General features: G+C 38.5%; 1 protein-coding gene across 5 annotated transcripts in view; it reads left to right on the top strand.

Annotated features, from left to right (window-relative positions):
• The window catches only part of LOC149253592 (SH3 domain-containing protein 2-like), a 244,958-nt gene that overhangs the window by 42,516 nt on the left and 176,207 nt on the right, over nucleotides 1–26,235 (top strand). The gene's annotated exons all lie outside the window — the stretch shown is intronic.

Below are 26,235 nucleotides of genomic sequence, written 5' to 3'. Positions count from 1 at the left end.
GGCATGTATTAAGAGGGAGAAAATTGTTCCATATAATCCACAACAAAATAGAGGTTCTGAGAGAAAGAAATAAACTATTATGGAAGCCATCTGTGCCATGATTTATGATTCAGATCTACCAAAGTTTCTATGGGGAGAAGTTGTGAATATTGCTGTGTATGTTCAAAATAGGAGCTCTCATCAAAGCTTGGATTTCAAGACACCCGAAGAAGTCTTCACTGGTAAGAAACCTGATGATGCTCATTTTAGAATCTTTGGTTGCCTTGTATATTTCTATGTACCAAAGGAGAAAAGGAACAAGTTGGAAGCCTTTGGGAAGAAGGGTGTATTTGTTGGATATAGTGAAGATTCAAAGGCATATCGAATTTATGTATCTGGTCAAAGAGATGTGGAAGTAAGTAGAGATGTTACTTTTGATAAAGACACTGCCCTGGGAAAAGCAAGGGATCTCCCTATCACAAGGAAGGATGATGATGCTACCAAAGTCAAGAAGAACCTTTGATGGATGAGCCCATGCCCTATGTTGATGGCCTGATGGATCTACTTGATCCACCTCATGGTGATCCCTCTACCTCAAAGAAAAGATCACTATGGCTCCGAGATACACTTTAAGATGCTGAAAATCATCTTGGTCCAAGAGGAACATTTTGGGAAAGTAAGAAGCCCACTAGGTATAAAGGATATTTGGCTTCCAGGAGTACTATCATTCAAACCGAACCTTGCATTTTTGAAGAAGCTGTGAAGCACCAGGTATGGAAAGATGCTATGGCTGAGGAATATGAGTCAATCATGAAGAACAATGTCTGGGAAGTGGTGCCTAGACCCAAGGACAAGTCCGTGGTCACTTCGTAATGAATCTACAAGATTAAACATGGGGTTGATGGAAGAGCAAAAAAATATAAGACAAGGTTTGTAGCTCGTGGCTTTTCTGAAAAGGAAGGAATTGACTATGATGAGATATTTGCACCAGTTGCTCGATACACCACTATACGATCCATAATTGCTCTTGTTGCAAATCAAGGATGGAGCCTACATCAAATGTTTGTCAAGACCGCATTTTTACATGGCTCACTTAAGGAAGTAGTATACTTGGAACAACCTCAAGGGTTTGAAGAACAAGATAGGACACATGTATGCAGGTTGAAGAAAGCCCTTTATGGGTTAAAGAAAGCTCCTAGGGCTTGGTATGAGAGGATTGATAACTATCTTATGAAGATGAAATTTACAAGGAGCTATGCTTATTCAAACTTATACTTCAAGGCTGAGAAGGACATGCCACTTATTTTGGTATTGTATGTTGATGATCTATTTCTGACTAGTGCAGACCCTCTCATTTGTTAATGTAAGAGGAAGTTGACTTCCAAATGTGAGATGAAGGACCTAGGATTGATGCACTACTTCCTAGGCTTGGAATTCTGGCAAAAGGCAGGTGACATTTTCCATTCTCAAGAAAAATATATTGTGAAGCTAGTAGAGCGATGTGGCATGGTGGAATGCAAGTCAGGGACTACACTGATGGAACTAAATTTCAAGAAGGTATGTGGAAGTGCTGTTGGTCTGGATTTGGAAACTCCTACTAAATATAGACAACTTGTGGGAGCATTGATGTTCTTGGTGAACAATTGACCAAACATATGCTTTGCTGTTAATACCTATGTTGCCAGGAAACGTGGGTGCGGGGACGGGGACGACATTTTTGGAAACAGGGTGCGTGGGTTCGTCGGGTAATATGATAATATTAAAATTTAATAATTATATTTTATAAATTATAAATTTATAATTAATAATATATATGAAATTTGAATTTGTATATTTTTTCAATTTTAAACAAGAAAACTTTAATGATAATCATTTAAACATGCACATCATTGAACATTCAATTTTTCAAAAATTAAAATATATATACTATGAACTGTTTTTCCTGAACAAATTCTGAACCATTTAATTGGATTTTGTTGATCCATGGTGAAATTACATTGCAAGGGCAAGCAACACCATTGTTAGAGGGTAGATAATGAACTGGCTTGAATGTTGTGTAGATGATCGAGTTGAAAATTTGAAATACATTCTCACTGAATGGTTTATATTGTAAAGAATAGCACAGAGCTATATTCAGTGTATGAATGCATTTATGTAATGCCATTCATTACTGCAAAAAATGATGAAGATTTTCTGTGCTTTATTAATCTAATTGCAACTATTTTAGGTTAAAAGAACTGAAATGTATACTTCTCATATTATATTATATAGTATAAAAAATTAAAAATTTAACAAGTCTGGGCTGAGTAGAGGTAAGTTTGTGGCATTTTCATCTCTGTTTAGGGCTTCGGTTGGGTACAGGAGTCTACATAGGGAGGCCGAGGTCTGTTCCTTAGTGAACAGTGAGCTATTTTGTGTAAACAGTGGCATGAATCAAGCCATACAACTCAGCGTTTGACAACAAGAAGGAGGAGGGACTATGCCGTAGCTGTAGGAGGCAAATTGAGTGTATAAAAGTGGACTGACAGTTGTGGCTCATGTTGCAGACAGTCCGAAACAACAAGAAATTGTGACATTCATTCCGGCAATTCTGCTTAATGTAGTTGAGCCTCTGTGGGTGTTCACTGTTCAAATGTGTAATATAATGCACCTATATTTTTCACACGCGAGTCTTGTGAAACTTTTTCATGGAATAATAGAATTGAAAACAAAAACTTGTAAATACCACTACCGTTGAAGCTGCTCTGCCCACTGCCGCTGAAGCTGCCCACTGCTGCTGAAGCTGCTCACTGCCCACTGCTGCTGAAGTTGCCCATTGCCGTCGGAAATGGTAAACGGGAATGGCTCAAGCCTCAACCAAATGGAAAAATCTTAAAAGTTAAATGAAATCAGTACTCACATATCAGATATTTGCTTGTGTGCGTTCATAAAGAGTTAAAGTCCCAAAGATTTAGGGTTTTTAAAGTTTTTTTACCTTTGTTATAAGTTATTTTTTAAATTTCAATAAAAAAATTATTTGAAAATTAAATTTTTAATATAGTTTTTTTTATGAAGAACCTAAAGAACCCAACCCGAAGAACCCAAAGAACCCAAGAACCCAAGAACCCATTAAAGGAAAAGAACCCAATTTTTTTTTTGAAGAACCCGGTTCTTTTGGGTTCGTCTAGGAAGAACCCGTACCCGAATCCGGTACTTGGGTGCGGGAACCCGGGACGGGTTCGAGAACCCCACCTCCCGGGGCGGGTACTCATGCAACATAGGTTAATACATTAAGTCAATTTATGGTTGAGCCTCATCATGTACATTGGGTTGCTGTAAAGAATCTTTTGAGATATATTCATGGTACTGTCAACCATGGAATGAGGTATACTGCTGGGAATGCCGAGAATCTAAGACTTCATGGATATACTGATGCTGACTGGGTTGGCAATGTGGTGGATATAAAGAGCACATTTGGGTGCTGTTTCTCTTTGGGATATACTTCAATTTAATGGATGAGTTGGAAACAAAAGTCTGTTGCACTAAGAACCACTGAGGTTGAATATATTGCAGCTAGTATGGCTTGTTATGAAGCCATTTGGTTAAGAAAGCTCTTCAGTGAGCTATTTGAGCACGTGCTGAATACCACCATCATTTATTGTGATAATCAAAGTGGGATTCACATTTTAGAGAATTTCGTGTTCCATGATTGATCCAAGCATATTGATATTAGGTACCTCTTTATTCGAGATATGGTACAACAGGAAGCGACAAGGCTCCAACACATTAGGTGGATGAACAGGTTGTTGACATCCTCACGAGGACCTTGGGGAAGACCAAGTTCTTAGCCTTCAGAGAGAGACTTGGAGTCATGGAAAGACCCTCCCATGAGGGTCCCACTTGAGTTGGACATTGAACTCTGGGAGCTCCTAGGGGCCTGGGGTACTTCTTGGAGCTATATGAGCACATGGTGAGTGGTTCACCTTCCCTTGTGGTTTACATACCCCGACATGTGAGCATAGGGTGAGTGGTTCACCTTCCCCTATGGAGTACGCTATATGAGAATAGGGTGAGTGGTTCACCTTCCCCTGTGGATACCCCAACATACATCCTACCCTTGCAATATGGGACCCTTGGGAAGTACCTCTCATTGGTTAGGGTTAATTAGTACTACTGATGGATGCACATTGATTGGTTAGGGCACATTGATTGCTTCAAAATTGCAGACTTGGTAAAGAATTATTATTGATTAGTTTTGGGCTTCTTGTTTTATCATCATTGTACTAAATTGGGTCTTCTCTCTCTGTTGAACATTTGATTCTAATCAATAAGAAGGATTGGTTGGTATTTCCCCCTTGTGGGGTTTTTCCCTAGCATTAGCCTAAATCTATGTGTTCATTGTCTTGGCTTGTCTTCTTGCGCACATTATTGATGATGTTCTATCTACAATTATTGTCAATTATGATCTAAAGTATATGCTAAGTATTGTTGAAGTTTATTGTGATTGCTATTGGAATCTAAAGTGAAATTGCTATTGGGCTATTAAGACATTGAAGTGATTGTTGCAAGCATCAAACATACCATAAAAACTAACAGATTATCATAAAATGTTCAACAAAGAGAGGGTATAATTTTCCAATTCATCAATCACAATACTATCCAGTAGAACCAACCATACAATATCTAAGAGATGAATCCAACAACAATACTGATTAGAATGAAAGTCCTAGGCTTGCGGTCAACAATCAAGATCTGCGGTTAACTGATATCAAAATCTTAGGTCACAACCGCACAGAGCCAGTGATCATGCGAGTGGCTGTAGCTCTTTAGCTGTAGAGAGAACCCCGCATGCATGCAACTACAACTGAAATTTCCCTATTGCAACCCTGCGACCCTAGACCAAAAACCCTAATCCACGTGCGCGAGCTCAGGCCCTTCGATTTTGGACCTATATGAACCAATTCTGTGAACTCACCTTAGACCTGTGTGAGCCAATCCAAAGAAGAGAGAAGAAGAAGATGCTTGATGATAATGTTCAAATGAGGTTCACTTGAATTGTATTTATAGGCTTCCAAGGGTGTCCAATTTTTCTTTTGGTTCAACCTGACCTTTTGTGCACATGTGGGTTTCCATATTAAAAATATATATTTTTTTTCTTAAGCAAATTGAATTCTTCCAAGGGCTAGGAGGGGTCTTTCTTGATGAGGAAGGTTGTCTAAAGGAGGGAATTTGTCCTTGAGCTGCCAAATTAAACTAGAAACTCGCTTTGATCTGATCCGCCCTAGGTTGAATTTCAGCCTCCAGAATATTCCCAAAAAACTTGGCCTTCCAGAATTTTGGCCTGCCCAGAAACCGCTACCCAAAAAATTACACATGTGAGGTCTAGAGAAGTTAGATAGAGAGATAGGATCTTTGTCCTTCTTTTCATCCTTCTTGTTCTTTGCTTTGATGCTTAGAAACTATCGTTCTTGTAAGAGGTCAAATGGTGCCTTTGTGGAGGAGGTTGAATGCCTTTGTATAGTGGTTTGCATGTCCAAAATGGGTGTGTCTCTTCACTGGCCTGACATGACTTGACAGAGGGCTCACTTGACTATTTTGGAGCGAAAAATTCAAATTTCAAATTTCAAATTTTTCTCCTTTAAATATGACATGAAGAACATGCCTTGTAATAATTCTTTAAAGGGCTAAATAATCAAAATGACGTGAAGAACATGTCTTACAAATTCTTTATACCTTATAAGGGCTAAAACATAAATTATGAAGATCGACCATAGCTACAAAATTATACACAGAGATGTTTTTGATTTGGTTTGGTGTGCTATGCATCTGCGTGTACACCTCATTCAACGGTTGATTATTATCTACAAACTGAATCATATTATAAATTGGCTAGGTGAATTGCAAGACATGCCTAACCTGTGCCCAAAATTGGTCATCAAGAATTATGTCCTTCATGTCCTAAAATTCCTATCTATCAAATGTGGATGTAGCGCCATTTTTCAAACCATGCCATGAATCACTTGAGACCATGCTAGCGAATGCCTCTTTTAGCTTGAAAGGCACTTGAAGGTGAGGTAATAGTTAGCAATTTTATTCTTCACATTCCTAGGTAGCTCCAACTTAGAGTGATAGCAAAAAATGTAATAGGCATGACTATGATTGGTAATAAATTTTATTATACTCTTCCTTTTATTGTATTATGCACCAACCCATTTATAATCATTCTCCTTCAACATAAAAATATCATGCACCGAGAAGTTCAATGTGTGCGCCAAACCCTAGACCAAAATATGTTAGGATACATATCCTCCATCATTGTTGATGCTGCCTTTCTTTTAGCAACATTATCAATAAAGCTTGATGACATTGTTTGGGCTAATCTCTTGAATGGTTTTAATCAGTGTTGTTAAAAGCGCGCTTTTTTCCCTAAGCCGATTTAATCGCGCTTTTTATGGGAAAAAAGCGCCTAAAATTTTTTTGCCGCTTTTTTCGAAAAAAGCCCGCTTTTTTCGTAAAAAAGCTCGGGGGTCCGTGGCAGCACGATTTATAATGAAAATTTGGATTTATTAATTATTATTTCATGATCTTTGTACAAGTTGGAGTCCCAGCGACTTAATGACATGGTCTACGTCTACTACAATCTTCGATTGTGGGTGAGGCAACTTGAGAGGACACCTGATGTGGATGCCATCTCATTGGATGGGATTGACACCACTGCTGCATGGAGGGTTGAGGCCGAGAGGCCTCTCATGGATTCTACTGATGATTGGTTAGTGCAGGATGAGGGGGAGGAGGAGGAGGAGGAGGAGCAGGAGGAGGAGCAGGTGGAGGAGGAGGAGCAGGAGGAGGAGGTGACACCGCCTACCCGGGCTACCACTAGGACCAGTAGAGGACGTGGTCTACCTCCTGTAGCTCATACTTCTAGTTCTTCAGCTTCTAGAGCACATCAGACTCCATTGCCATTTCCACCAGCACAGGCACCAGCATCTACATCTAGAGGGAAAGAGAAAGCTGTGACATTTTCTCGCAAGAGGGGCAGAGGAAATCAATAGGATTAGACTTTCATTTTATTGTATATGAGTCTATGACATTATGACATGATGAGATACATTATCATATTTTTTGTTGATATTTTGAGGCTGAGCTGGGACTCAGGAGTCAGGACTTACTATTCAGGACATGATTCAATGTTATGTGTGATTTTAGCGCTAGAAATGATATTAAACATCTTATATATTAGTTTTCTTATCATATTTATGTGTCAATGTATTTATTTTATGTTGTAGATGGTTTAGATATTAAAAAAATTGAAAAAAAATGAAAAAAATGAATATTTTTGTACCAAACGCTTTTTTCCCGCTTTTTCCGATTTTTTCCGCTTCATTCCCGGCGCCGATTTAATCCCGCTCGCGCTTTTAACAACATTGGTTTTAATTAATGGCTTTGTGATATTAATACTAATCTTGTAACAATTTGAGTAGTCATAAGCTGAAAGGAAGATCACATATACATTGATAACATTTATCAACGGCTCACAGTTAACATTTTTCCAACCATTAGATACAATGTATACCCCGTATTTGGTCCAATAATTTGTAAGTTGTCCCAAAGCACTATGGGTTTTCCTTCTTTCCTTGTCGAGTCCCATGGTTCTGGCTTTTCCATACCCATGGCTTCTATATCCTTTAGGCACATTGTTGATGGCATGTTCCATTTAATGCCAATAGGGCGTGGATAACTTTGAATGGTTTACCGAATGCATAGAGAACACTAAACACTTTTTTATCCATGTCATCCCTACAACCTTGGCCAAGGAAATTTGCTATTGTTCTATTCCCCAAATGCATGGGAGATAATCCACTAGCATGGGGGGATGGAGATCGATAACTGAATAGTCTATATGAGGTCTCAAATTCAGCCTTTGATTCTTTAGATTTGTTTTGTGCTTGCTTCTCTTCCCTTGTATTTTTTTCTATCTTTCGCTTGTACTTTATCATAGGTTTTGATTCTTATCACCTTACTCTTCTTTAATCACTTGGCACAATCCCATAGGGATGCTTCCTCACATGGCTATATAAGCATGTGTAAGTTGTGTTACAATGGGGACATGTAAGTTTCATGGTTCTTCCCCCTTTCCCTTGCTCATGCCTTTTCGCACACTTCCACAATGGTGCTAAAGTTTGTTTGGGTTTATTTCCATCATCATAGTTAGATTTATCATCTCCTTCATCTCCTTCTTTTTCTTCCTCCTCTCCATGGTATGGGCAATTTCCATACCCTACTTCTTTCTCATCATTAGTATTTTGGTTTCCCATCAGGACCATTGTAATAAAAAATGGAAGCTTAATGACAAAACCTCATGCTCATCATCCTTATTGAGAATAACCTACTACTTGAAATAGAATGTTGATGAAGAAGGATTGGAAAAGAGTAGGAAAAGAGAATGTTTGACATAAAAAATATACAAATTAAAACTAATGTTATTAGAATCAGACTGGTCAACCCCAAAATTGGGAACCAAGAAAAAATCGGTAAAAAAACCAACCAACCGAAAAATATGTAAATATACAAATTTTGAAAATCAACATATATATTCATATGCATCCATATGAATCCAGACCATATACACAACTATGCAAAGTTTCTCATATATAGATATAGAGCAAAGGTTCATATAACCAAAGTAGCATTAAGAGAAATCTATTTCCGAACCAAAAATACATGAACAAAGATGTTCTAGACCATTATACACAAATATGCAAAGTTTTTCATATATGTAGCAACGATGCATATAACCAAAGTAGCACTAAGAGAAATCCATTTCGGAACCAAAAGCACATCGACAAAGAGGCTCTAGATGGCCTCTAGATCCCAAAAGTATCATGCTACAACAAATACCTACATATCATCAAAATCATTTCCTGTATTGGAATCCTCATCATCAATATCACCCTCTAAGCATTAAAATAATATAGAAAAAGCCTAACATTTTCAAATGGAGATTTTGTTTGAGTGATGAGTACAATTTTTACTAGGGTCATGACAATGGAGTTCAAAAATATCGAGGCACATAAAGGGCTTGCTGCTCTTGATTAAATGCTAGTTCCATACCCTTGTACATGGCAGAATCCAATGGAAACATTGTAATCCCCCCAATCTAGAAGTCCTGCAAACTGTTAAGTCTGTTGGATTTTGAGTAGGATCTAAGATTCTACTTTCTCCATATGAAATTCAATGAAGTTGGAACTACTCTCAAACATCCTGAAACAATTGATGATAATGTTAAAAACTCAAGTAAAAGGATGAAAATGAAAGATAATTATATAACATTAATTACATAACATTAGTAGCGTCCTAGTGTTGAATATTAGGCTGCCCCACTTGTATATTATTGTTTTTTTTAAATTTTAAATTTAAATTTTATGTTCCAAGGATTCTTCATTGCATTCTATGAAACTGGCTAGTTCCATATAGAACCAGTTGATTTGGTGAAAAAAGTTCGATTTGGTATTGAATAGGCTGGTTCATGTAGGGAATTAGCTGGTTTAATACCGAACTAACCTTTTCCGTTTCTTTGCCACTGGTTGGATCAGACTCCTGTTCAACTGGTTCTAGTTCAGTTTTGATAACATTGATTCAAACACATGGAAAACAAATCAACAAGAATGAGGTTAAATGCTACCTCTTCATCTCTCCAAAAGAGGTTGAATATAACTATGGCAGCCTTCAATCTCCTTCATAACTCTCAACAAAGACGAGTCAAATGAGTGAAAAGAGTAGTAGGATAAGAGCCACTAGAGTGAAAGAGTGTTTCAGTCCATTTGAAAATCCTAGGCATAAGTTCATTTTCTTTGCAGTGGCTCCCACAAGCTAAAAAATAAATAATAACCTAGCTGCCAAGAGTGTTTTGTTTTTCTTTGAGAGTGCACAGGGAGTGTTTTTTAAGGGTTTGGGCGTGCTTCAAGAGGGATAAGTTGTATGATTTGGACTTTTTCAGGCAATCATCCTCTAGAATTCATCTATAGAATTTTTGGTCAAATTGCAAATTTTCATTGCTGAAATTGCATTTTGAATGCATAAATGGATTTAGCATCCCCAAAAACCCCTATTGCTTGAAGTGTTATGATTTGGACTTTTTCAGGCAATCATCTCCAAAATTCAACCATAGAATTTTTGGTCAAATTGCAAATTTTCATAGCTGAAATTGCATTTTGAATGCATAAAAGGATTTAGCGTACTCAAAAACCATATTGCATCTAGATTGTGAAATACAAAAAATTGTTATCTATGATTCCAACAATTCTTCTTAAATTTTAGCCCGATTTTGGTAAAAAATGGTTGGCAAAATATAGCTAGAAAAGATGCAAATCATAGCGTGTTTAGGCTACACTCTTCAAGAGTGTCCCAAGAGCACTACTCCTAGATCGCTTGCCACAGAGGCATGGAATACTTAAAAACCCCCAAGAGCATGCTTCCTAAAATCATTCCCAAGCAGGAGTGGCATGGAAGTGCATTTTTTAGGGTGCTTTGGGAGTGCTCTTGCTCGTGTGATTTAGGAGTGAAGTAGGTGGGGTAGGGTGCTCCCATGTAGCATAGCTTCAACTTCAATTTGTTCTCTTCTCCCATTGGGAGCTTCCAGAGGCCACTGCGGGTCACTCTCTAGGGGCCCATTGGTTCATGCCATTCTCCAAGGGACATTATCACATTGCCTTTTTTGGCTCTAATGATGTTAGTGATTGACTCTTGTTTTTACTTGCAGTCTATTCCTTTACTATTTGGAGATTGTGCTCGTAGTTTGCTCTCTATAATAAGAAGGGTTTTTCTTCTTGTTCTCCTAACCAATGTTGCATGACTTGTGCTTGTATAAGACTCATCTGGCTATTGACTCGTTGACTCATACAAGACTTAGGAATGACCCATATAAGACTCTGCAAAATACAAATAAACCTTAAAATATGGTAAATTTTAAGCACAAAAAAGAAACTAATGACAATCCCAATCTGTATAAGTTATAAAAACCGAAATATATGCAATAATTCATAACATCATCTCATATCTATAAAAGTATAACATAACATATTCGATTTTTGTAAGCAAAACATTTAGATACTGAATAAGAAAATGAGTCATGATTCCATGATTAAAATAAAAAATGTTAGCAAATTCAAAATTCAAACACATGTCGTAAATGATAAATGATTGTCTCATAACAATCTTGAGTCTCATCACTCATGGACGACTATGCCTACAATAAGCCCTCGTGGAGCAGTGCTAACATCGGAAGGCTAAAGCAACTGCGAGGCAGGTGTATTTGGAGTCTCCATTTGAGATGGAAAACTAGAGAGATCCTCAGTCTCTTCATCAAGATTCAAGCCAACTCAAATCAGGGGACTCCTCCACAACCCAATCAGACTCTAAATCAATAGTATCCAATAAAATTGGATTTGTATCCTTTGGTTGCACTTGTTTTGTGAGCATTTGAAGGTCGTAGTAGGTGAAAACCAACTTCTCTAACCTCTCATGCTCCAATCTGTTTCTCTTTTTGCTATGGATGTGCTCAAACACTGACCAATTGCGCTCACAAGAAGAAGCACTATAAGGTTGACTCAGAACTCTGATGGCGAATTCTTGTAATTGTGGTGCCTCAGTGCCACAATCTATCCACCAATGAGTTGTAAAAAAATAGCAACAAAGATTATCAGTTTGCAATGCCAAGCATATAAAAGAGAACTAGCAAAATTACAAGCTAAGTTCTAACAATTTGCACTTACAAGGCATTTTCTTGTCCTTGAGACGTTGGCTTGCGCTGAATCCAAACATGCAAGATGCTTCCTTGTACATATCTCGTTGTATGTTGGATTTATCTTGAATATCTTGATTCGGGAACATCTTCTCAATGACACCTCTCATCACCTCATTATAGAATAAGCTCGGATTGAGATATGCTCCTGTTGCATGCAATGGTGAATGTAGTTTCCTGTCCCACCTGGAATCAATAATTTGCCATATAGGGAGATATTTAGATTCAGTTCCCTTATAGAAAGTCTTGATGGCCTCTTTGGCCCTGTCCATGCCCTCATAAATATATCCCATTGCAGGTTTCTCTCCATCCATCAATCTGAAGTCTTTCACAAGGGGCTCAGTGAAGTTGACAATCTCAGTGACTTTGTAAGTTTGTCCCACAAACTATCACCAAAGACAGATGCTTTCACAGACAATGCCTCTGGTTTTGTGCTATTTTTCCAAAATACCCATCGTTGGCTTCAAAACATTCTTCTCAAAGCTTTGTACTCATACAAAAAGCTTTGGATGGAAAGAAAATTTGTAGCAAATCGTGTGACAGTTGGGCAACTAAGCTCACCCTGTGTGAATTCCCTCATAAGGTTCAACACCCAAGCATGATTATAAATATACTTGGTAATTTGCTTGCATTCTTGCACAACATCTTGTACCCACTCCAACTTCCCAATGTCCTCTAGTATCAAGTCTATGCAATGGGCAGCGCATGGAGTCCAAAAAATGGTGGGATCTTTGGCACAAAGCAACCTTCCAGCGGCCACATAATTTGCTGCATTTTCCGTGATTACTTGGACAACATTTGCAACCCCAACTTCCTCTACCACATCAGCCAACAATGTAAAAATCAAGTGTGCATCTTTTACATGTGTAGATGCATCAATGGATTTTAGGAACATGGTTCCTTTAGGGCAAGCTACAACAAAATTTATTATTGTTCTACCCCTCTGATCTCTCCACCCATCAAACATAATTGTACAACCTGTAAATTTCCATGAGCTTTTAATGCTCTCCAATTGTTCCTTGACACACTCAAGCTCCTTATCTAGCTCTTTCCCCCTAAGTGCATTATAAGATGGGGCTTTGTATCTAGGGCCAACACTTGCAATGGCATCCGCCATGGGCTGATAAAAATAAGACTTTGCATAGTTGAATGAAAGAATGGTATGGTACCAAAACCTCCTCACTGCCATATTTGCCTCCTTTATTTTCTTTTCATTAAAACTATCCAAGTTTGGTTGAGATCCTAGAGCTGTACGAGGACTGAAGAAAGAAGAGGTTACACTCCTGTTTGCTACAAGTATAACTGGCTCCTTAGCCCGCAGAATTTGCAAATTTAAAAAAAAATAAATTAAATTGAATACAAAAAATTTAAAAAAATTTACATGGAAAACATTCAAACAAGGTTCATGAAGTCCACCTGAAGCTAGGTCTGATCTGATGAAGCCTCCTTTAGCCTCTTTTAGCCTCCTCCAAGAGCTCCTTCACTGTGCAATGGAGTCACTCAACGCTCATAGAAATGAGCCAAACACTCAAATGAAAAGTAAATGACAAATGGAAGGGAGAGAGGTGCTTATAAAGCATTTTCTTGCCTCCAATTTCCCTTTCCCTCCACCTCATTTCCAAAAAAGAAAAGAAAATTAAAAAATAATTTGTCTTCTGAGGGTTGACAGGTCTTATAAGGGTGTGATGTGGGTCTTATGCCAAACCCGCGAGTGTTATACGGGTAGACGGGTTTAATGAGATACTCGCCGAGTCTGGGTCTTAAGCGCGGGTTCTATGCGAGTGACCTGGCTCGCTATAGAACCTGCCGAGACCTGCGGGTACTCGTGGGTCTTATGCGGGTGGTGCTACCTCTAGGTTTTCTTTGATACTCTTGGAAGATGGATTTTGGACTCTAGCAGGATTTTGTAGTTGGTAATCAGGTTTAGTAGATATTAACATAATTTCATTTGTTTTCATTTCTTCTGTGTATGCTTAAATAATTTGAATAATTTGGCTGAACGGTGAACTCTACCATTGAAGGTTTGTACTCTGTCCGCAGCTGATGCCCCCTTACAGCTGTTGTCTGCTACTTATAATTATTAGAAGCTGTTGATTGCTGCCACTATTTTGGCAGAAACAAAGCTTAAAAGATGAGATACCATCCACCCAGGGAATAATTTGAAACTTATGGAAAAGCAGGGACATCATTCAAGTCTGTGAAATGTCTTAGTAGAGTGATGCATGAACTTTTTCCTTGGTTGGAAACAAATTACAGCTGTGCTATTTCAGGTCTGCAAGCTATCCCATAGGATGCCGGAAGGTTCCAAGCAAAAATTATTTGCCTTATGAGGATTGTTACTTGGTGAAGTTGTCGTTCTTCATCTCGTGGATTAGCCTGGGGATGAATGCTAACAAGTAAAAATGAATTTTAACCTGTGCATGATTATACCAATTGAAGCAACACTTGTTGAAAAATCTATAAATTCACAGTGATTGTTAAATTTGTGATCGAGTTCTGGCAATCATGCATTTTGGGAATACCTCTCAATGTGTTTCATAAAGTTATATTTTGCATGATGTAATGAAGGAAATTTGGTTCTTCTTCTATGGCTTTCTGATAATCTACAAATTATCTGATGGTTTTGTTGTTCTCCATTCGTTGGGAACAGAGAGATGATACTCATCAACCATGAAAAGTGAAAAACTATTTTATTTTATTTTATTTTTTGTTTGTAAAAAGCTGTTTTTTTTAAATACATGCCAATCAACAAAGAATGGGGGCTGGATGGGGCGTTGAGGGGGGGGGGGAAGGGGAGCTAATTGTTTTTTCCACCAACCATCCTAATTGTAGAGATTTCGAGTCATTTGACTTTTAATGCAAGACTGAAATTTCACCTCACAAGGAGGCTTCCTGGATCTAGTCCATGTGAACTACAGCCTTGTAGTTGATCTGAAATATTAATTTACAGCAGCAAACAGTGGACAATATTTCATCTCACTTTGACCCAACACACTAGGCAGCTAAAGAAAAAAGGTACCAAACATATGCCAACATGTCTCAGTGCTTAATGCACACTTTTCGAAGCATAAAGCAGATCTGTAATTACTTTAAGTACAACAGATTTACAGCAGTAAATCTGGTGTATTATCTTCAAGATTCATGCTAAATCATTTAACACATTCACCAATATGTTATGTGAAATCAGCATGAACAAGAAGTGTCGGAATTTACCCAATCAAGAAGACAATGCAAGCTAAAAATTAAATTTTCAATTACACAATTTTTTACAGCTGAAAACTTCATATCTATATGACATAAATGAAATACATGTACATATTAACTGCATATCATAAGCTGGTACGATGTTTCAAGCTCTCCAAAACCCTGGCTAGAGAAAATCAACAAAACCCTAGCCACCACCAAAAATTTCTGACGATTAACACAAGTCCTTGGCTTCAAAACGAGTCCCACAAGTGTCCAAGTTGTTTCCTTCTCTCAATCAATCTCCCTTAGGTTAAACCTTAGCACAGGATTCTCCTCAATCTCTAACACAAGATAAATGAATGAATGGTTCCATTGATCATCAACTTCATCATCATGTTTCTCTTAAGATTAAATAATAGCATCTCACAAGAATAATCTCTCTGACAACAATCAGTATGTCTCTCTCTTTTTCATGTGTTCTCCTTGTGCTTCCATATGAACCCTAGCATCTTGTTCCATACAATACAATTACAAAGAGTAGAGTACAAAATGATGGTGATATGAAATGACTTCCCCCCTTCCTCTATTTATATGAGAGGTGAGGGAGGTCAACAATATAGTAGTGGTCCTAGTTCATTACAAGCAACCTATTTACAAGATGATAGGCCCACATGTGAAGCACTCTTTTCTAAACGGCATATGTCAACCTCCAACATGATGTTGTCCAATGAGTATGGCTCCAAGGCATGAAAGCTCCTCGAGATGTGTCCAATGCTTCTTCTTCACAAGCCTCCAAGGCTCCAGTGCTCCTCCAAAGCAATGTGCTCCTCTAGGTCCACTAGCCCTACAAAACCACTACCTCAACCCAAGTGCCGTCAAGTCAAGTATAGGCCTCCATGCAAGCAACTAAGTGTGTCCATGCTATATAGGGCTTAATACCCTGTTAGGAATAAAATCAGAGCAATAAAAGTAGAATGAATGCTGCAATAAAACATAGATTGAAACAATACAAAGGAGACACCAATATACGTGGTTCATGTTGAAGTTGTAACTAGAGTCGGTCTTCATAATGTAAACTTATCATTGATGTATTTATTATATTTTGTCAAAGCCTGTTCTTCATGCTTAGAGAGTCAAAAAGAGTCAAAAAAGAGTTTATTACGAGTCAAAAGAAAATGTATGAGTCATGTTCCATTTGGACATTTGTAAGAAAAATAATTTAAATTTTATTTTTAAGTCACAAGCCCACAAGATGACCAAGTCGGCCCTCCTTGGACAAGTCGGCCCTCCTTGGACAAGTCGGCCTAGTGGTACCTATTCGACCCTCTTGGCCAACTTTATATAAGAGACAATTCGATCACTTGGAGAGCTCATTCATCCATCACATCAACAAGTATCTTCTACACCTAAACCAATGAAGAAGAAGGCCGAAGTCAAAAATCAGGCCTCTACTGAAGGGCTGAAATTCTGTGTTTGACCAGATTTGAAGAAGTTTTACTATCGTTGACTTTGACTATTGGAGGGGACTTGGAGGAGGGTTTGACTTGGTATCTTTGTGGCTGTTTGGTCTTGGTCTTGGATATCTCTCATTTTGAGTCGATTCTATAGAGAAGGATTGTTGGGTTTTCCCCTTGTTGGTTTTCCCCAGGCCTCTAGCTTAATTTTTTGTGTCCTTTGTCTCATTATGATCTTTATGTTTTGAACATTTGTATAATTGCTTGATGAAGAAGACATAAGGAGTAATAAGAAGACACCTAATATTCACAAGTAATTATCAAGAAAAGGAATCAAGCATTAATCTACACTACACTTTGTTTCTCAACATGGTATTAGAGCTAAAGTGAAAGAAGGAAGCTTGAAGATCACAAATTGTTGGCACTCTTGATTGAAGACATCTTTGTAGCAACTCTGTCTCTTTTCCAATGACCGAGTACACGAGAGAAGGTCTCAAGGCTCTTAGGATTCTCCTTGAATCCATTAAAGGTTATATCACCAGTTTTGTCTGAAAACTATCCAAGGAGATCAAGGATGGAAGTCTCTACTTTGCTCTCACAAGTCTAATTGAAGATGAGAACACTTGGGTAATCGATAGTGGAGCTGAAAAGCACATGATAGGAGAACGTGTACATCTCAACACTCTATCAAATGGAAGCTCTTCTCACAAGGTTGAACTAGGAGACGAATAACTATCCAATTAAAGGCATTGTATGTACCCCCCTCAAGCTGGAATTTGGTGGGAACATTCATCTCAACAACATCTTCTTTGTTTCAGGTTTGAAAAAGAATTTACTTTCTATTTCTTGTTTAGAAGATAAAGGAGATAGAATAGCATTTATTGATGGCAAGGTGGTTGTTTGGGCTAAGGGATCTAGTATAGATAGTGCTAAAGTTATTGGGATTTGTGAGGGGAGGTTGTATAGAATTCTAACTCCTCCTGAAGCCTTTGTACACATTGATATCAATCCTTGTGAATTGTGGCATAGAAGATATGGCCATCTCCATTACAAGATATTGCCATCCTTGAATCAAATGGTTACAGGTATACCCCAATTGAAAGAAGAACATGAAGGAATTTGTAAAGGATGTGCTCTTGGCAAAAATGTGAAAAGCCATTTCCTAGCAGTGACTTAAGATCTAAGGAAATCTTGGACCTAATCCACTTTAATGTATGTGGCCCAATGTTTGAAAAATCATTTGTGGTCATCTATACTATGTAACATTTATTGACGACTACTCTAGGAAGACTTGGATATATTTCTTGAAGTCCAAAGATGAAGTATTTGACAAGCTCCAAGAGTTCAAAGCTAAAGTTGAGAATATGACGGAAAAGAAGATCAAGACCTTAAATCTGATAATGGAGGAGAATATACATCTAAAGAACTTGTAGCCTTTTGCAAAGAAGTTGGGATTAAGAGGGAGCTGATAGTTCTTTATAATCCTCAACAAAATGGTGTAACTGAAAGGAAGAATCATTGTATTGAAGAATGTGTAAGAGCCATGATACATGATCAAGATCTTCCCAAATTTCTATGGGGAGAAGCCTTCATGATTGCAGTATACATTCAAAATAGAAGCCCTCATAGAATTCTTGGTGACATAACTTCGGAAGAGTCTTTTACTAGAAAGAATCCTAATGTTGATCACCTCAGAATCTTTGGATGTCTAGTCTACATTCATATTCGTAAGGATAGGAAAAAGAAGTTGGATCCTACAGGCATGAAATGAATTTTTGTGGCTATAGCAACTCATTTAAAGCATACATAATCTACATCAAAGAACAACATTGTATTGAAGTAAGCAAAGATGTGACATTTGATGAAAGCATTGCATACAAGAAGTCGAAAGACATCCCCATTGACTCTGATGAAGAAGAAGGACTTGTCTTTCCAAATGAAGATAGTCCAAGACAAATCAGTTCTCTAGAACCCACAGTTGATCATCATGAAGGACCTATCATCATTCCAAAACCTACAAAGAGACCTGCTTGGCTTAGAACAACTTTGCAAGAAGCAGAAGGGCATGCAGCCCCAAGAGGAACATTCAGAGAAAGCAAGCGACCCAAACATTACTCTAGTTATGCAACATAGATGACTAAACTCATTGAATCAAAACCTTTTGCTTAAGAAAAGGTCACTAAATAACGAGTATGGAAGAATGCAATGATGGAAGAACACCAATCAATAATGAAGAATGATGTTTGGGAAATTCTTCCTAGACCAAAGAATAAATCTGTTGTGACTTCCCGTGGGTTTATAAGATTAAACATGCAACATATGGAAGTATTGACAAATATAAGGCAAGATTTGTGGCTAGAGGATTCATTCAACAATAGGGAGTTGACTATGATGAAACCTTTGCTCCTACATCTAGATACACAACAATTACGATCCTCATCTCTATTGCAGCTTCTATGGGATGGAACACACATCAAATGGATGTGAAGACAACTTTTCTTAGTGGCACAATTGATGAAGTTTATATTGAACAACCTCAAGGATTTGAAGTCCATGGAAAGGAATCTCATGTCTGTAGATTAAAGAAAGCTCTTGAATGGATACCTATCTAATAAGGCTTGGTTTCGCCAAGAGTACTACAGATCCGAATCTCTACAACAAGGTAGTATAAAATGAACCAATGATCATATTGCTATATGTGGATGACTTATTAATAATAGGCGTGGAACATCTTATTCGTTAATCCAAGAAGGAAATAGCAACTGAATTCAACATGAAGGATCTTGGATTAATGTACTATTACCTGGGACTTGAAGCTGGGCATAAACTTGATGAAATCTTTCTTGGTCAAGGAAAATACATGATCAGGATTCTACAAAAAATTGGGATGATGGACTACAAACCAATGGCAACACCAATGATCACCAGTTTGAAGAAGTTGAGAAGTTCATATTCAAATCGTGTTGATCTACCCATCATATCGAGAGCTGATTGGTTCTTTAATGTATTTAGTGAACACCCGACCATATATATGCTTTGTTGTATATAATCTAAGCCAGTTTCAGATGGAGCCCAAACATGATCATTGGATAGCAACAAATCACATCTTGAGATATCTCTATGGAACCATACATCATTGTTTGAGATATGTTACAGGAAATGAGATTCGATTATTAAGTTATACTAATTCTGATTGGGCAAGCAGTACCGATGATGGGAAAAGTACTACTGATGGTTGTTTTTGTTTGGGATCTGCTATGGTTTCTTGGATGAGCAGAAAACATGATTGAGTTGCACTAAGTAATACTGAAGCTAAATATATGGTAGCTAATGAAGTTAGTCATGAAGCAGTTTGGCTTCATAAGTTGCTTGCTAATTTGTTTGAAGGAGTAATGGACTCAACCATAATATATTGTGATAATCAAAGCTGCATAAAGTTGTTAGAGAACCCAGTCTTTCATGCGAGGTCGAGGCCCATTATGAATAAGTATCACTACATTCGAAGCATGGTGCAAGATGGAGCCGTGGAGCTATAGTATATCTCCATTTATGAACAACTAGTTGATGTATTGACGAAGTCCCTTACTAAGAGAAAGCATGAGTACTTTTGAGACAAGCTTGGGCTTGTGGATATCTCCTCCCAGATTGAGACGGAGTGAGGATGGACACCTTGTTCTCCATGTGTCAACTGTAAGTCTAGTACATGAACACGGATAGGAAGAATGGTGCATTGGATAAGCATCATGGATTGACATTCTTGAGACATTATTGTAACCAGGACTAACAACCGTAAGTCAAGAACATTGATCTGGTATAAGAATGGTATGGGGATTGATATTTCCTTGTGTCAAATATTGTGACAATGGATTAGGAAATGGTCTTGTGAGGACATACTTTGGTGAACCTAGGTGGAGTATGTGCCTCAAAGAGGCGGTGGTGTCCTATTGAATGCCTCCCAACATTGTGCTCTGATTTAGTGGAGAGATAAAGCTTACTTGTCAAGGCCTTGGTATTTTGACAATGCTGGTTATGATGATGTTATCATCAATGATGTTTATCAATATGGATCCTTTCTTATATGAATATTTCAACTTGAGACTATCTTGTTAAGTCATTATGAATACCTCCCTAGTTAATAGGGAGTGTTGAAGTTGTAATTAGAGTCGGTCTTCATAATGCAAATTTATCATTGATGTATTTATTATATTTTTGTCAAAGCATGTTCTTCATGCTTAAAGAGTCAAAAAGAATTTATTACGAGTCAAAAGAAAATGTATTTGAGTCATGTCCCATTTGGACATTTGTAAGAAAAATAATTTAAATTTTATTTTTGAGTCGTAAGCCCACAAGATGACCAAATTGGCCTAGTGGCACCTATTCAACCCTCTTCAACCTTCAACCTTCAAACTTAAATTGTCATATATTGTTTACAAAAAATATCATAATAAATATGAAAGAGTGAACAATTATAAAAACTACTAGAAACTAGAAAAGACAAGTAAATCTATTATCTACAACTTCCTCTTGCCGCCATGATAAATGTCTAATTTCTGAGCAAGTCGTGGTGGTCTTCTAGGAGACTCCTCCCGCATAGTCGCATGACCAGAACCAGAAGGCACATGCCCTCCACGTGAGGATGTAGATGGAAGTGGCGACATCAAAGGAACAATTGTCGGAACTTGAGCACTGACGCTGCTACTGAATGGTGGGGGTGGCATGGTTGTTGTTGCTTCATCATCATCTCTCAAAAGTTCCGCTTCCAATTCTTCTAGATGGATAGTGCCATCCTCCAAATTATCGTCCTCTAGGTTGTTGTCCCAAATTTTATATGCTGCATCCTCATAAGCTCGATCACAATAATGACTCAACAACCTCTAGTTGTAGTGCACATAAACCAAGCTTTCTGCCCAATTTTCATTGAGTTTGTTTCTTCTCACATTATGGATGAAGTTGTAGGTGCTCCAACACCTCTCTGGAGAAGAAGTATTTACAACTTGTGAGAACGTTTTTTTGCTAATTTTGGCAAAAGTCCCATGCCGCCATATGCCTCCCACTATGTGAGAGCATCAAATCTGTCTCTATCTTCCATTGCATGCAAAGAACCAAACAAACCAATGCAACTGAAGTATCTGCCTATTTCAAGACGTAGATTAGCACACTCCTCCTTGTCAGGGACAAACTTGTCTAATGCTTCCATATATCCTTTAGATACCTCTAGATCTGAATGGGGTTTGATCCTAACCCCACCCCCAGGTGCAGCTTGGCCCAACCAAGATGGAGAGTAGTATTTTTGCATAAGGATATACGCCAAGGCATGTAGTGGAACATTACGTTTATTCCATTGTGCACACACACAATTGTGAATCATTGAATACAAGTTGGGATCATTTTCCAGAACATCATATTTTATTTGCCCCAACATGCTATCCATCTGCTCATACACCTCCCCAATCACTGGTTTATCTTTATTTGCAAAACAAATCATGCTATAAATGGGCTTGGTGAATTGCGATACTTCCCTCACACGTGCCCAAAATAGGCTATCAATAGCGGTGTCCTCCACTTGTTCAAAACCTTGCTTGTCAACTGCATTTGGAGCCCTGTTATTTAATACTTGCCAGCGTTGACTTCATACCATGCTAGCCGATGACTCTCTTACTTTCAAAAGGCACCTGAAGGTGAGGTAATAGCTAGCAAATCTAGCCTTCACAATCTTCAACAACTCCAATCTTGAGTGACTGCGGAAAAGCCCATGGGTATTGCTACGATTTGTAATAAATTTTATCATTTTTTTGCCTCTCTTGTACAAATCACCAATCCGTTTGTATTAATGGTTTTTGTTCTTAATAATATCATGCATCAAAAGGTTCATTGTGTGAACCAAACACCTGGACCAAAATATGTTGGGGTATCTATCCTCAATAATTGCTCTCGCTGCCTTACAATTAACAACATTATTAGTGATGACTTGGATGACAATGTATGGCCCAATACGTTCAATTGTTTCAAGTAATGGTTCTGCAATGTTGATGGCGGTCTTGAACTTTTCTGAGTAATCATATGCTAAAAGGAAGATGGCACCATTAACAGACACATCAAGAACACTTATCAATGGCTTGTCTTTTACATTTGTCCATCCATCATATACAATGGATACCCCATGCTCATTCCAAGAATTTGTCATTTTACTCAAAGAATGTGGTATTTTTGCTTTTTCATGATTAAGTCCAACAGTGTAAACCTTGTCATACCCAGGGCCCTTGTATCCTTTGGGGGCATCATTTATGGCAGAAACCATTTCATGCCAATAAGGTGAGCGAAGAACATTGAATGGTATCCCACATGCATAGAGAAACTGGTAAATTTTTGAATCCACATCATTCCTACACCCTTCGTCAAGGAAATTTGATATGGTTCTACGCCTTAAAGAGATGTTTGTTCCCATGCCTCCATATCCATTGCCATGGGAGGATGCTGATGGAGTTCTTTGTGCATGTGATTGTGAGCTATGTTCAAAGAAACCCTTTGATTTTTTAGATCTGTATTGGGCTTCCTCCTCTTCCCTTATGTATTTGGCTCTTTGTGTTGCTGACACACTTACACAAGCTTTGATTCCTATTTGTTTATCTCCATCCCATGGCCTTTTCCCACAGAGGTGCCTTCTAGCACGAGTGTATGAACCTGTGTAAGTGTTTTTGCAATGGGGGCATGTAAATTTAGTGGTTCCACCCCCTTTCCTTGCTTCAGGCCTAGAAACATATTTCCACAATGGGTTTGGTCTTGTTTAGTTTTTGTGCCCTCATCATCTCCACTCTCTTCCTCCTCACCAAGGTACTCCTCTCCAGGGTTTTCATCAAATCCACTATAACCCACTTCTTCATCCTCTTCATCATGATCAACCCTCCTTCTACTCTCCAACACCATAATAACAAAAAAAGGAACCAACAACAAGAGAATGCCAAGCCATATAGCCATGATGTTTGAAGTTTTGAGTCTGCAAAAAAATGGAGGAATGAGAATGGGAATGGGAAATAGAGAAGAGAACATTTTTATTTAGCAATGAACATATAAAAAACAAAAATGCTAGATTAGAGTGTAGATCCTACCTCTTTGGCCTTCAATCCCAAGCTCCAATCTCCCTTGCAAGCTCCTCAAGCTCCTTCAATCTCCCTCCTCAACTCAAGCTCCAAGCTCCTCTCTCTTGCTCTCTCCAAGCTCCAAACTCTCTCTTGCTCTCTCCAACAAAGACAAATGGTAAATAATGGGAGGGGAGAGGGCCTTTTAACCTTTTCCCCCTCCCCTTCCCTCCCTTTCCTCCACGTGTGTCACTCGTCCCTCCTTGTCCGCCACACGACCTTTTCGCCAACGGGAGTAGAAAATTAATACAAGGAGCTGAGGAAGCGATCGCTCCCTGACCGCTCCCACTTTTAATTTTTCGCTCTTGGAGCGAAAGGGAGAGGTCAAGGAGCGATCGCTCCCTAAAAACCAGGGAGCGATTTTTTTTTAAGGGAACGCACTCCCAAAATTCACTCTTGAAGGGAGTGATTTCGGAAACATACTCCCGAGGTTGCTCCCTAAAAACCAGGGAGTGATTTTTTTTTAAGGGAACGCACTCCCGAAATTCACTCTTGAAGGGAGTGATTTCGGAAACGTACTCTCGAGGTCGCTCCCTAAAAACCAGGGAGTGATTTTTTTTAAGGGAACCCACTCCCGAAATTCACTCTTGAAGGGAGTGATTTCGGAAACGTACTCTCGAGGTCGCTCCCTATCCGCTTTCGAGTGGAGTGTGATTCGGGAGCGGGTTTGAGGGGGGGGTGCTCCCTCGCAACCCTGTCTTGGACAACTATATATAAGAGACAATTTGATCTCTTCGAGAGATCATTCATCCATCACATCAACAAGTATCTTCTGCACCTAAACCAACGAAGAAGAAGGTCGAAGTCAAGGGAGAGAGAAGGTAGTCAAGGCAAAGGAAGAAAGTTAGGTTTCTACCCTATTGCAGGTTGCACGCATGAATTTTTTTATGGAATAGGGCTGAATTCTGAGGTAATTGCACAACTGAAATTTGGCCTCTACTATAGGGCCAAAATTTTGAGTTTGACCAGATTTGAAGAAGTTTGACCAACGTTGACTTTGACTTTTGGACAAGATGTAGAGGAGGGTTTGACTTAGTATCTTTGTGGCTATTTGATCTTGGTCGCGGGTATCTTTCATTTTGATCTGATTCTATAAGAGAAGGATTGTTGGGTTTTCCCCTTGTGGGTTTTGCCCTGGCTTCTGGCCTAATTTTTGGTGTCCTTTGTCTCATTATTGATCTTTATGTTTTGAACATTTGTATAATTGCTTGAAGAAGAAGACATAAGAGAAATAAGAAGACACCTAATATTCACAAGTAATTATCAAGAAGAGGAATCAAGCATTAATCTACACTACACTTGGTATCTCAACAGTGCACCTGATTTGGGCTATGTCCATAGAGAAATAGCCAATCCTTCTTTTTATTCCGTCCAACAAAATGAAAGGATTACAACCTGCAACATAACCACTGCAACCTCTTCTCTCTCTCACTGTCTCCTCTCTCCCAATTACAAAGCTATCTCAATAATACACAACCGCAATACAATGCCCTCATAAAACACGGGTTTCCTTCCAGGGAAAAAGACCCTGACATAACATCTATTGTCAAATCTGTGACCTAAAGATGAAACAATCCAGATTGACTATGAGATTACAATATTTCACAAGGCAATTTTTACAAATTTTTTTCTTCATGGGTGCCACTCTCGAACACCTACAATGGGGGGATTCAAAGAATTGTTGCCATCCCTCTGGACCCCCTAGTGACAATAGTAGGGGGCAAGCCCCTCCACACCCTCCGTTAAGAACTGGGGTCCAAATGTGGCTAAAAAACAAGACCTCTGAATCAAGAAGATAATCAGGCTCCACAACCAACATGTTCTCCCCTATAATGCCACAAAAGCATCAAGCAAGGTCTAGCAATCCAAAAGTAGGCCACCTCCATATGTGCATGTCCATCATGGGACACTCAATGGTCATTCCTACACCATGCAACCCACTTCATATGAAGCACACCTAAACATGGTGTAATCATTTTCAGAGGCTACAATCTTCTTCCAAAACCTAATCTAGACTTGTTATCCAATATGAAAAAAAAATTGACTGTTGAAAGCATGATCATCTTACCAAGTTAACCAGAGGCCATCAGGCTTTTATACTACATACTGAAAGCGCTAACAAAGAAATGAAGCAGATCATTGTGATCCATGATATACCTTAGTCACAATCCTGAACACCTCAAACATTCTCTCAGATTTCCAGAAAATTAATCATAATCCGTCCAGAATAACATAGTAACTTCCAGAAAGTTAAAGTTTATAATATATTTAAAACCTGAAACCCTCGTCAGTTACAAAGATGTCCTGCCTTTCTCCCACTACAATGCACATCAATCAAAGGGACATATGCAAAGATACATTGAAAGATTGAAGGACTACAGTTTCTGCATTTGTCATCTAAAATCTGATCAAACATGACATGCGAGTACGAGCTTCCTAGCTGCTAAAATTCTATAGGAGACAATGTCTTTAAGCATCATACTTGGACACAGTAATTCTCAATCCCCCACTTTTATAGCATGACGTGACACCCCTAAACCATAAATGTAGAAGGTGCTGTGGAAGCCATACGTACCTGGCTGGGACAAAACCACAGGAAAAAATAAGCTAGATTTATAGAATAATAAAGAACAAATTCTCCACCATGCTGATCCATGTGTATGCAAAGCTATGCACCGTGTCTTCTTTCCTGGGCACAATG

This window comes from Pinus tabuliformis, chromosome 7 (genome assembly GCF_031772625.1).
Source record: "Pinus tabuliformis cultivar Carrire ecotype Pingquan chromosome 7, CPIR1, whole genome shotgun sequence".
Taxonomy (NCBI): Eukaryota; Viridiplantae; Streptophyta; class Pinopsida; order Pinales; family Pinaceae; genus Pinus; species Pinus tabuliformis.
Note: the sequence above shows the minus strand (reverse complement) of the source record. Positions and strands in the feature narration are given on the sequence as shown.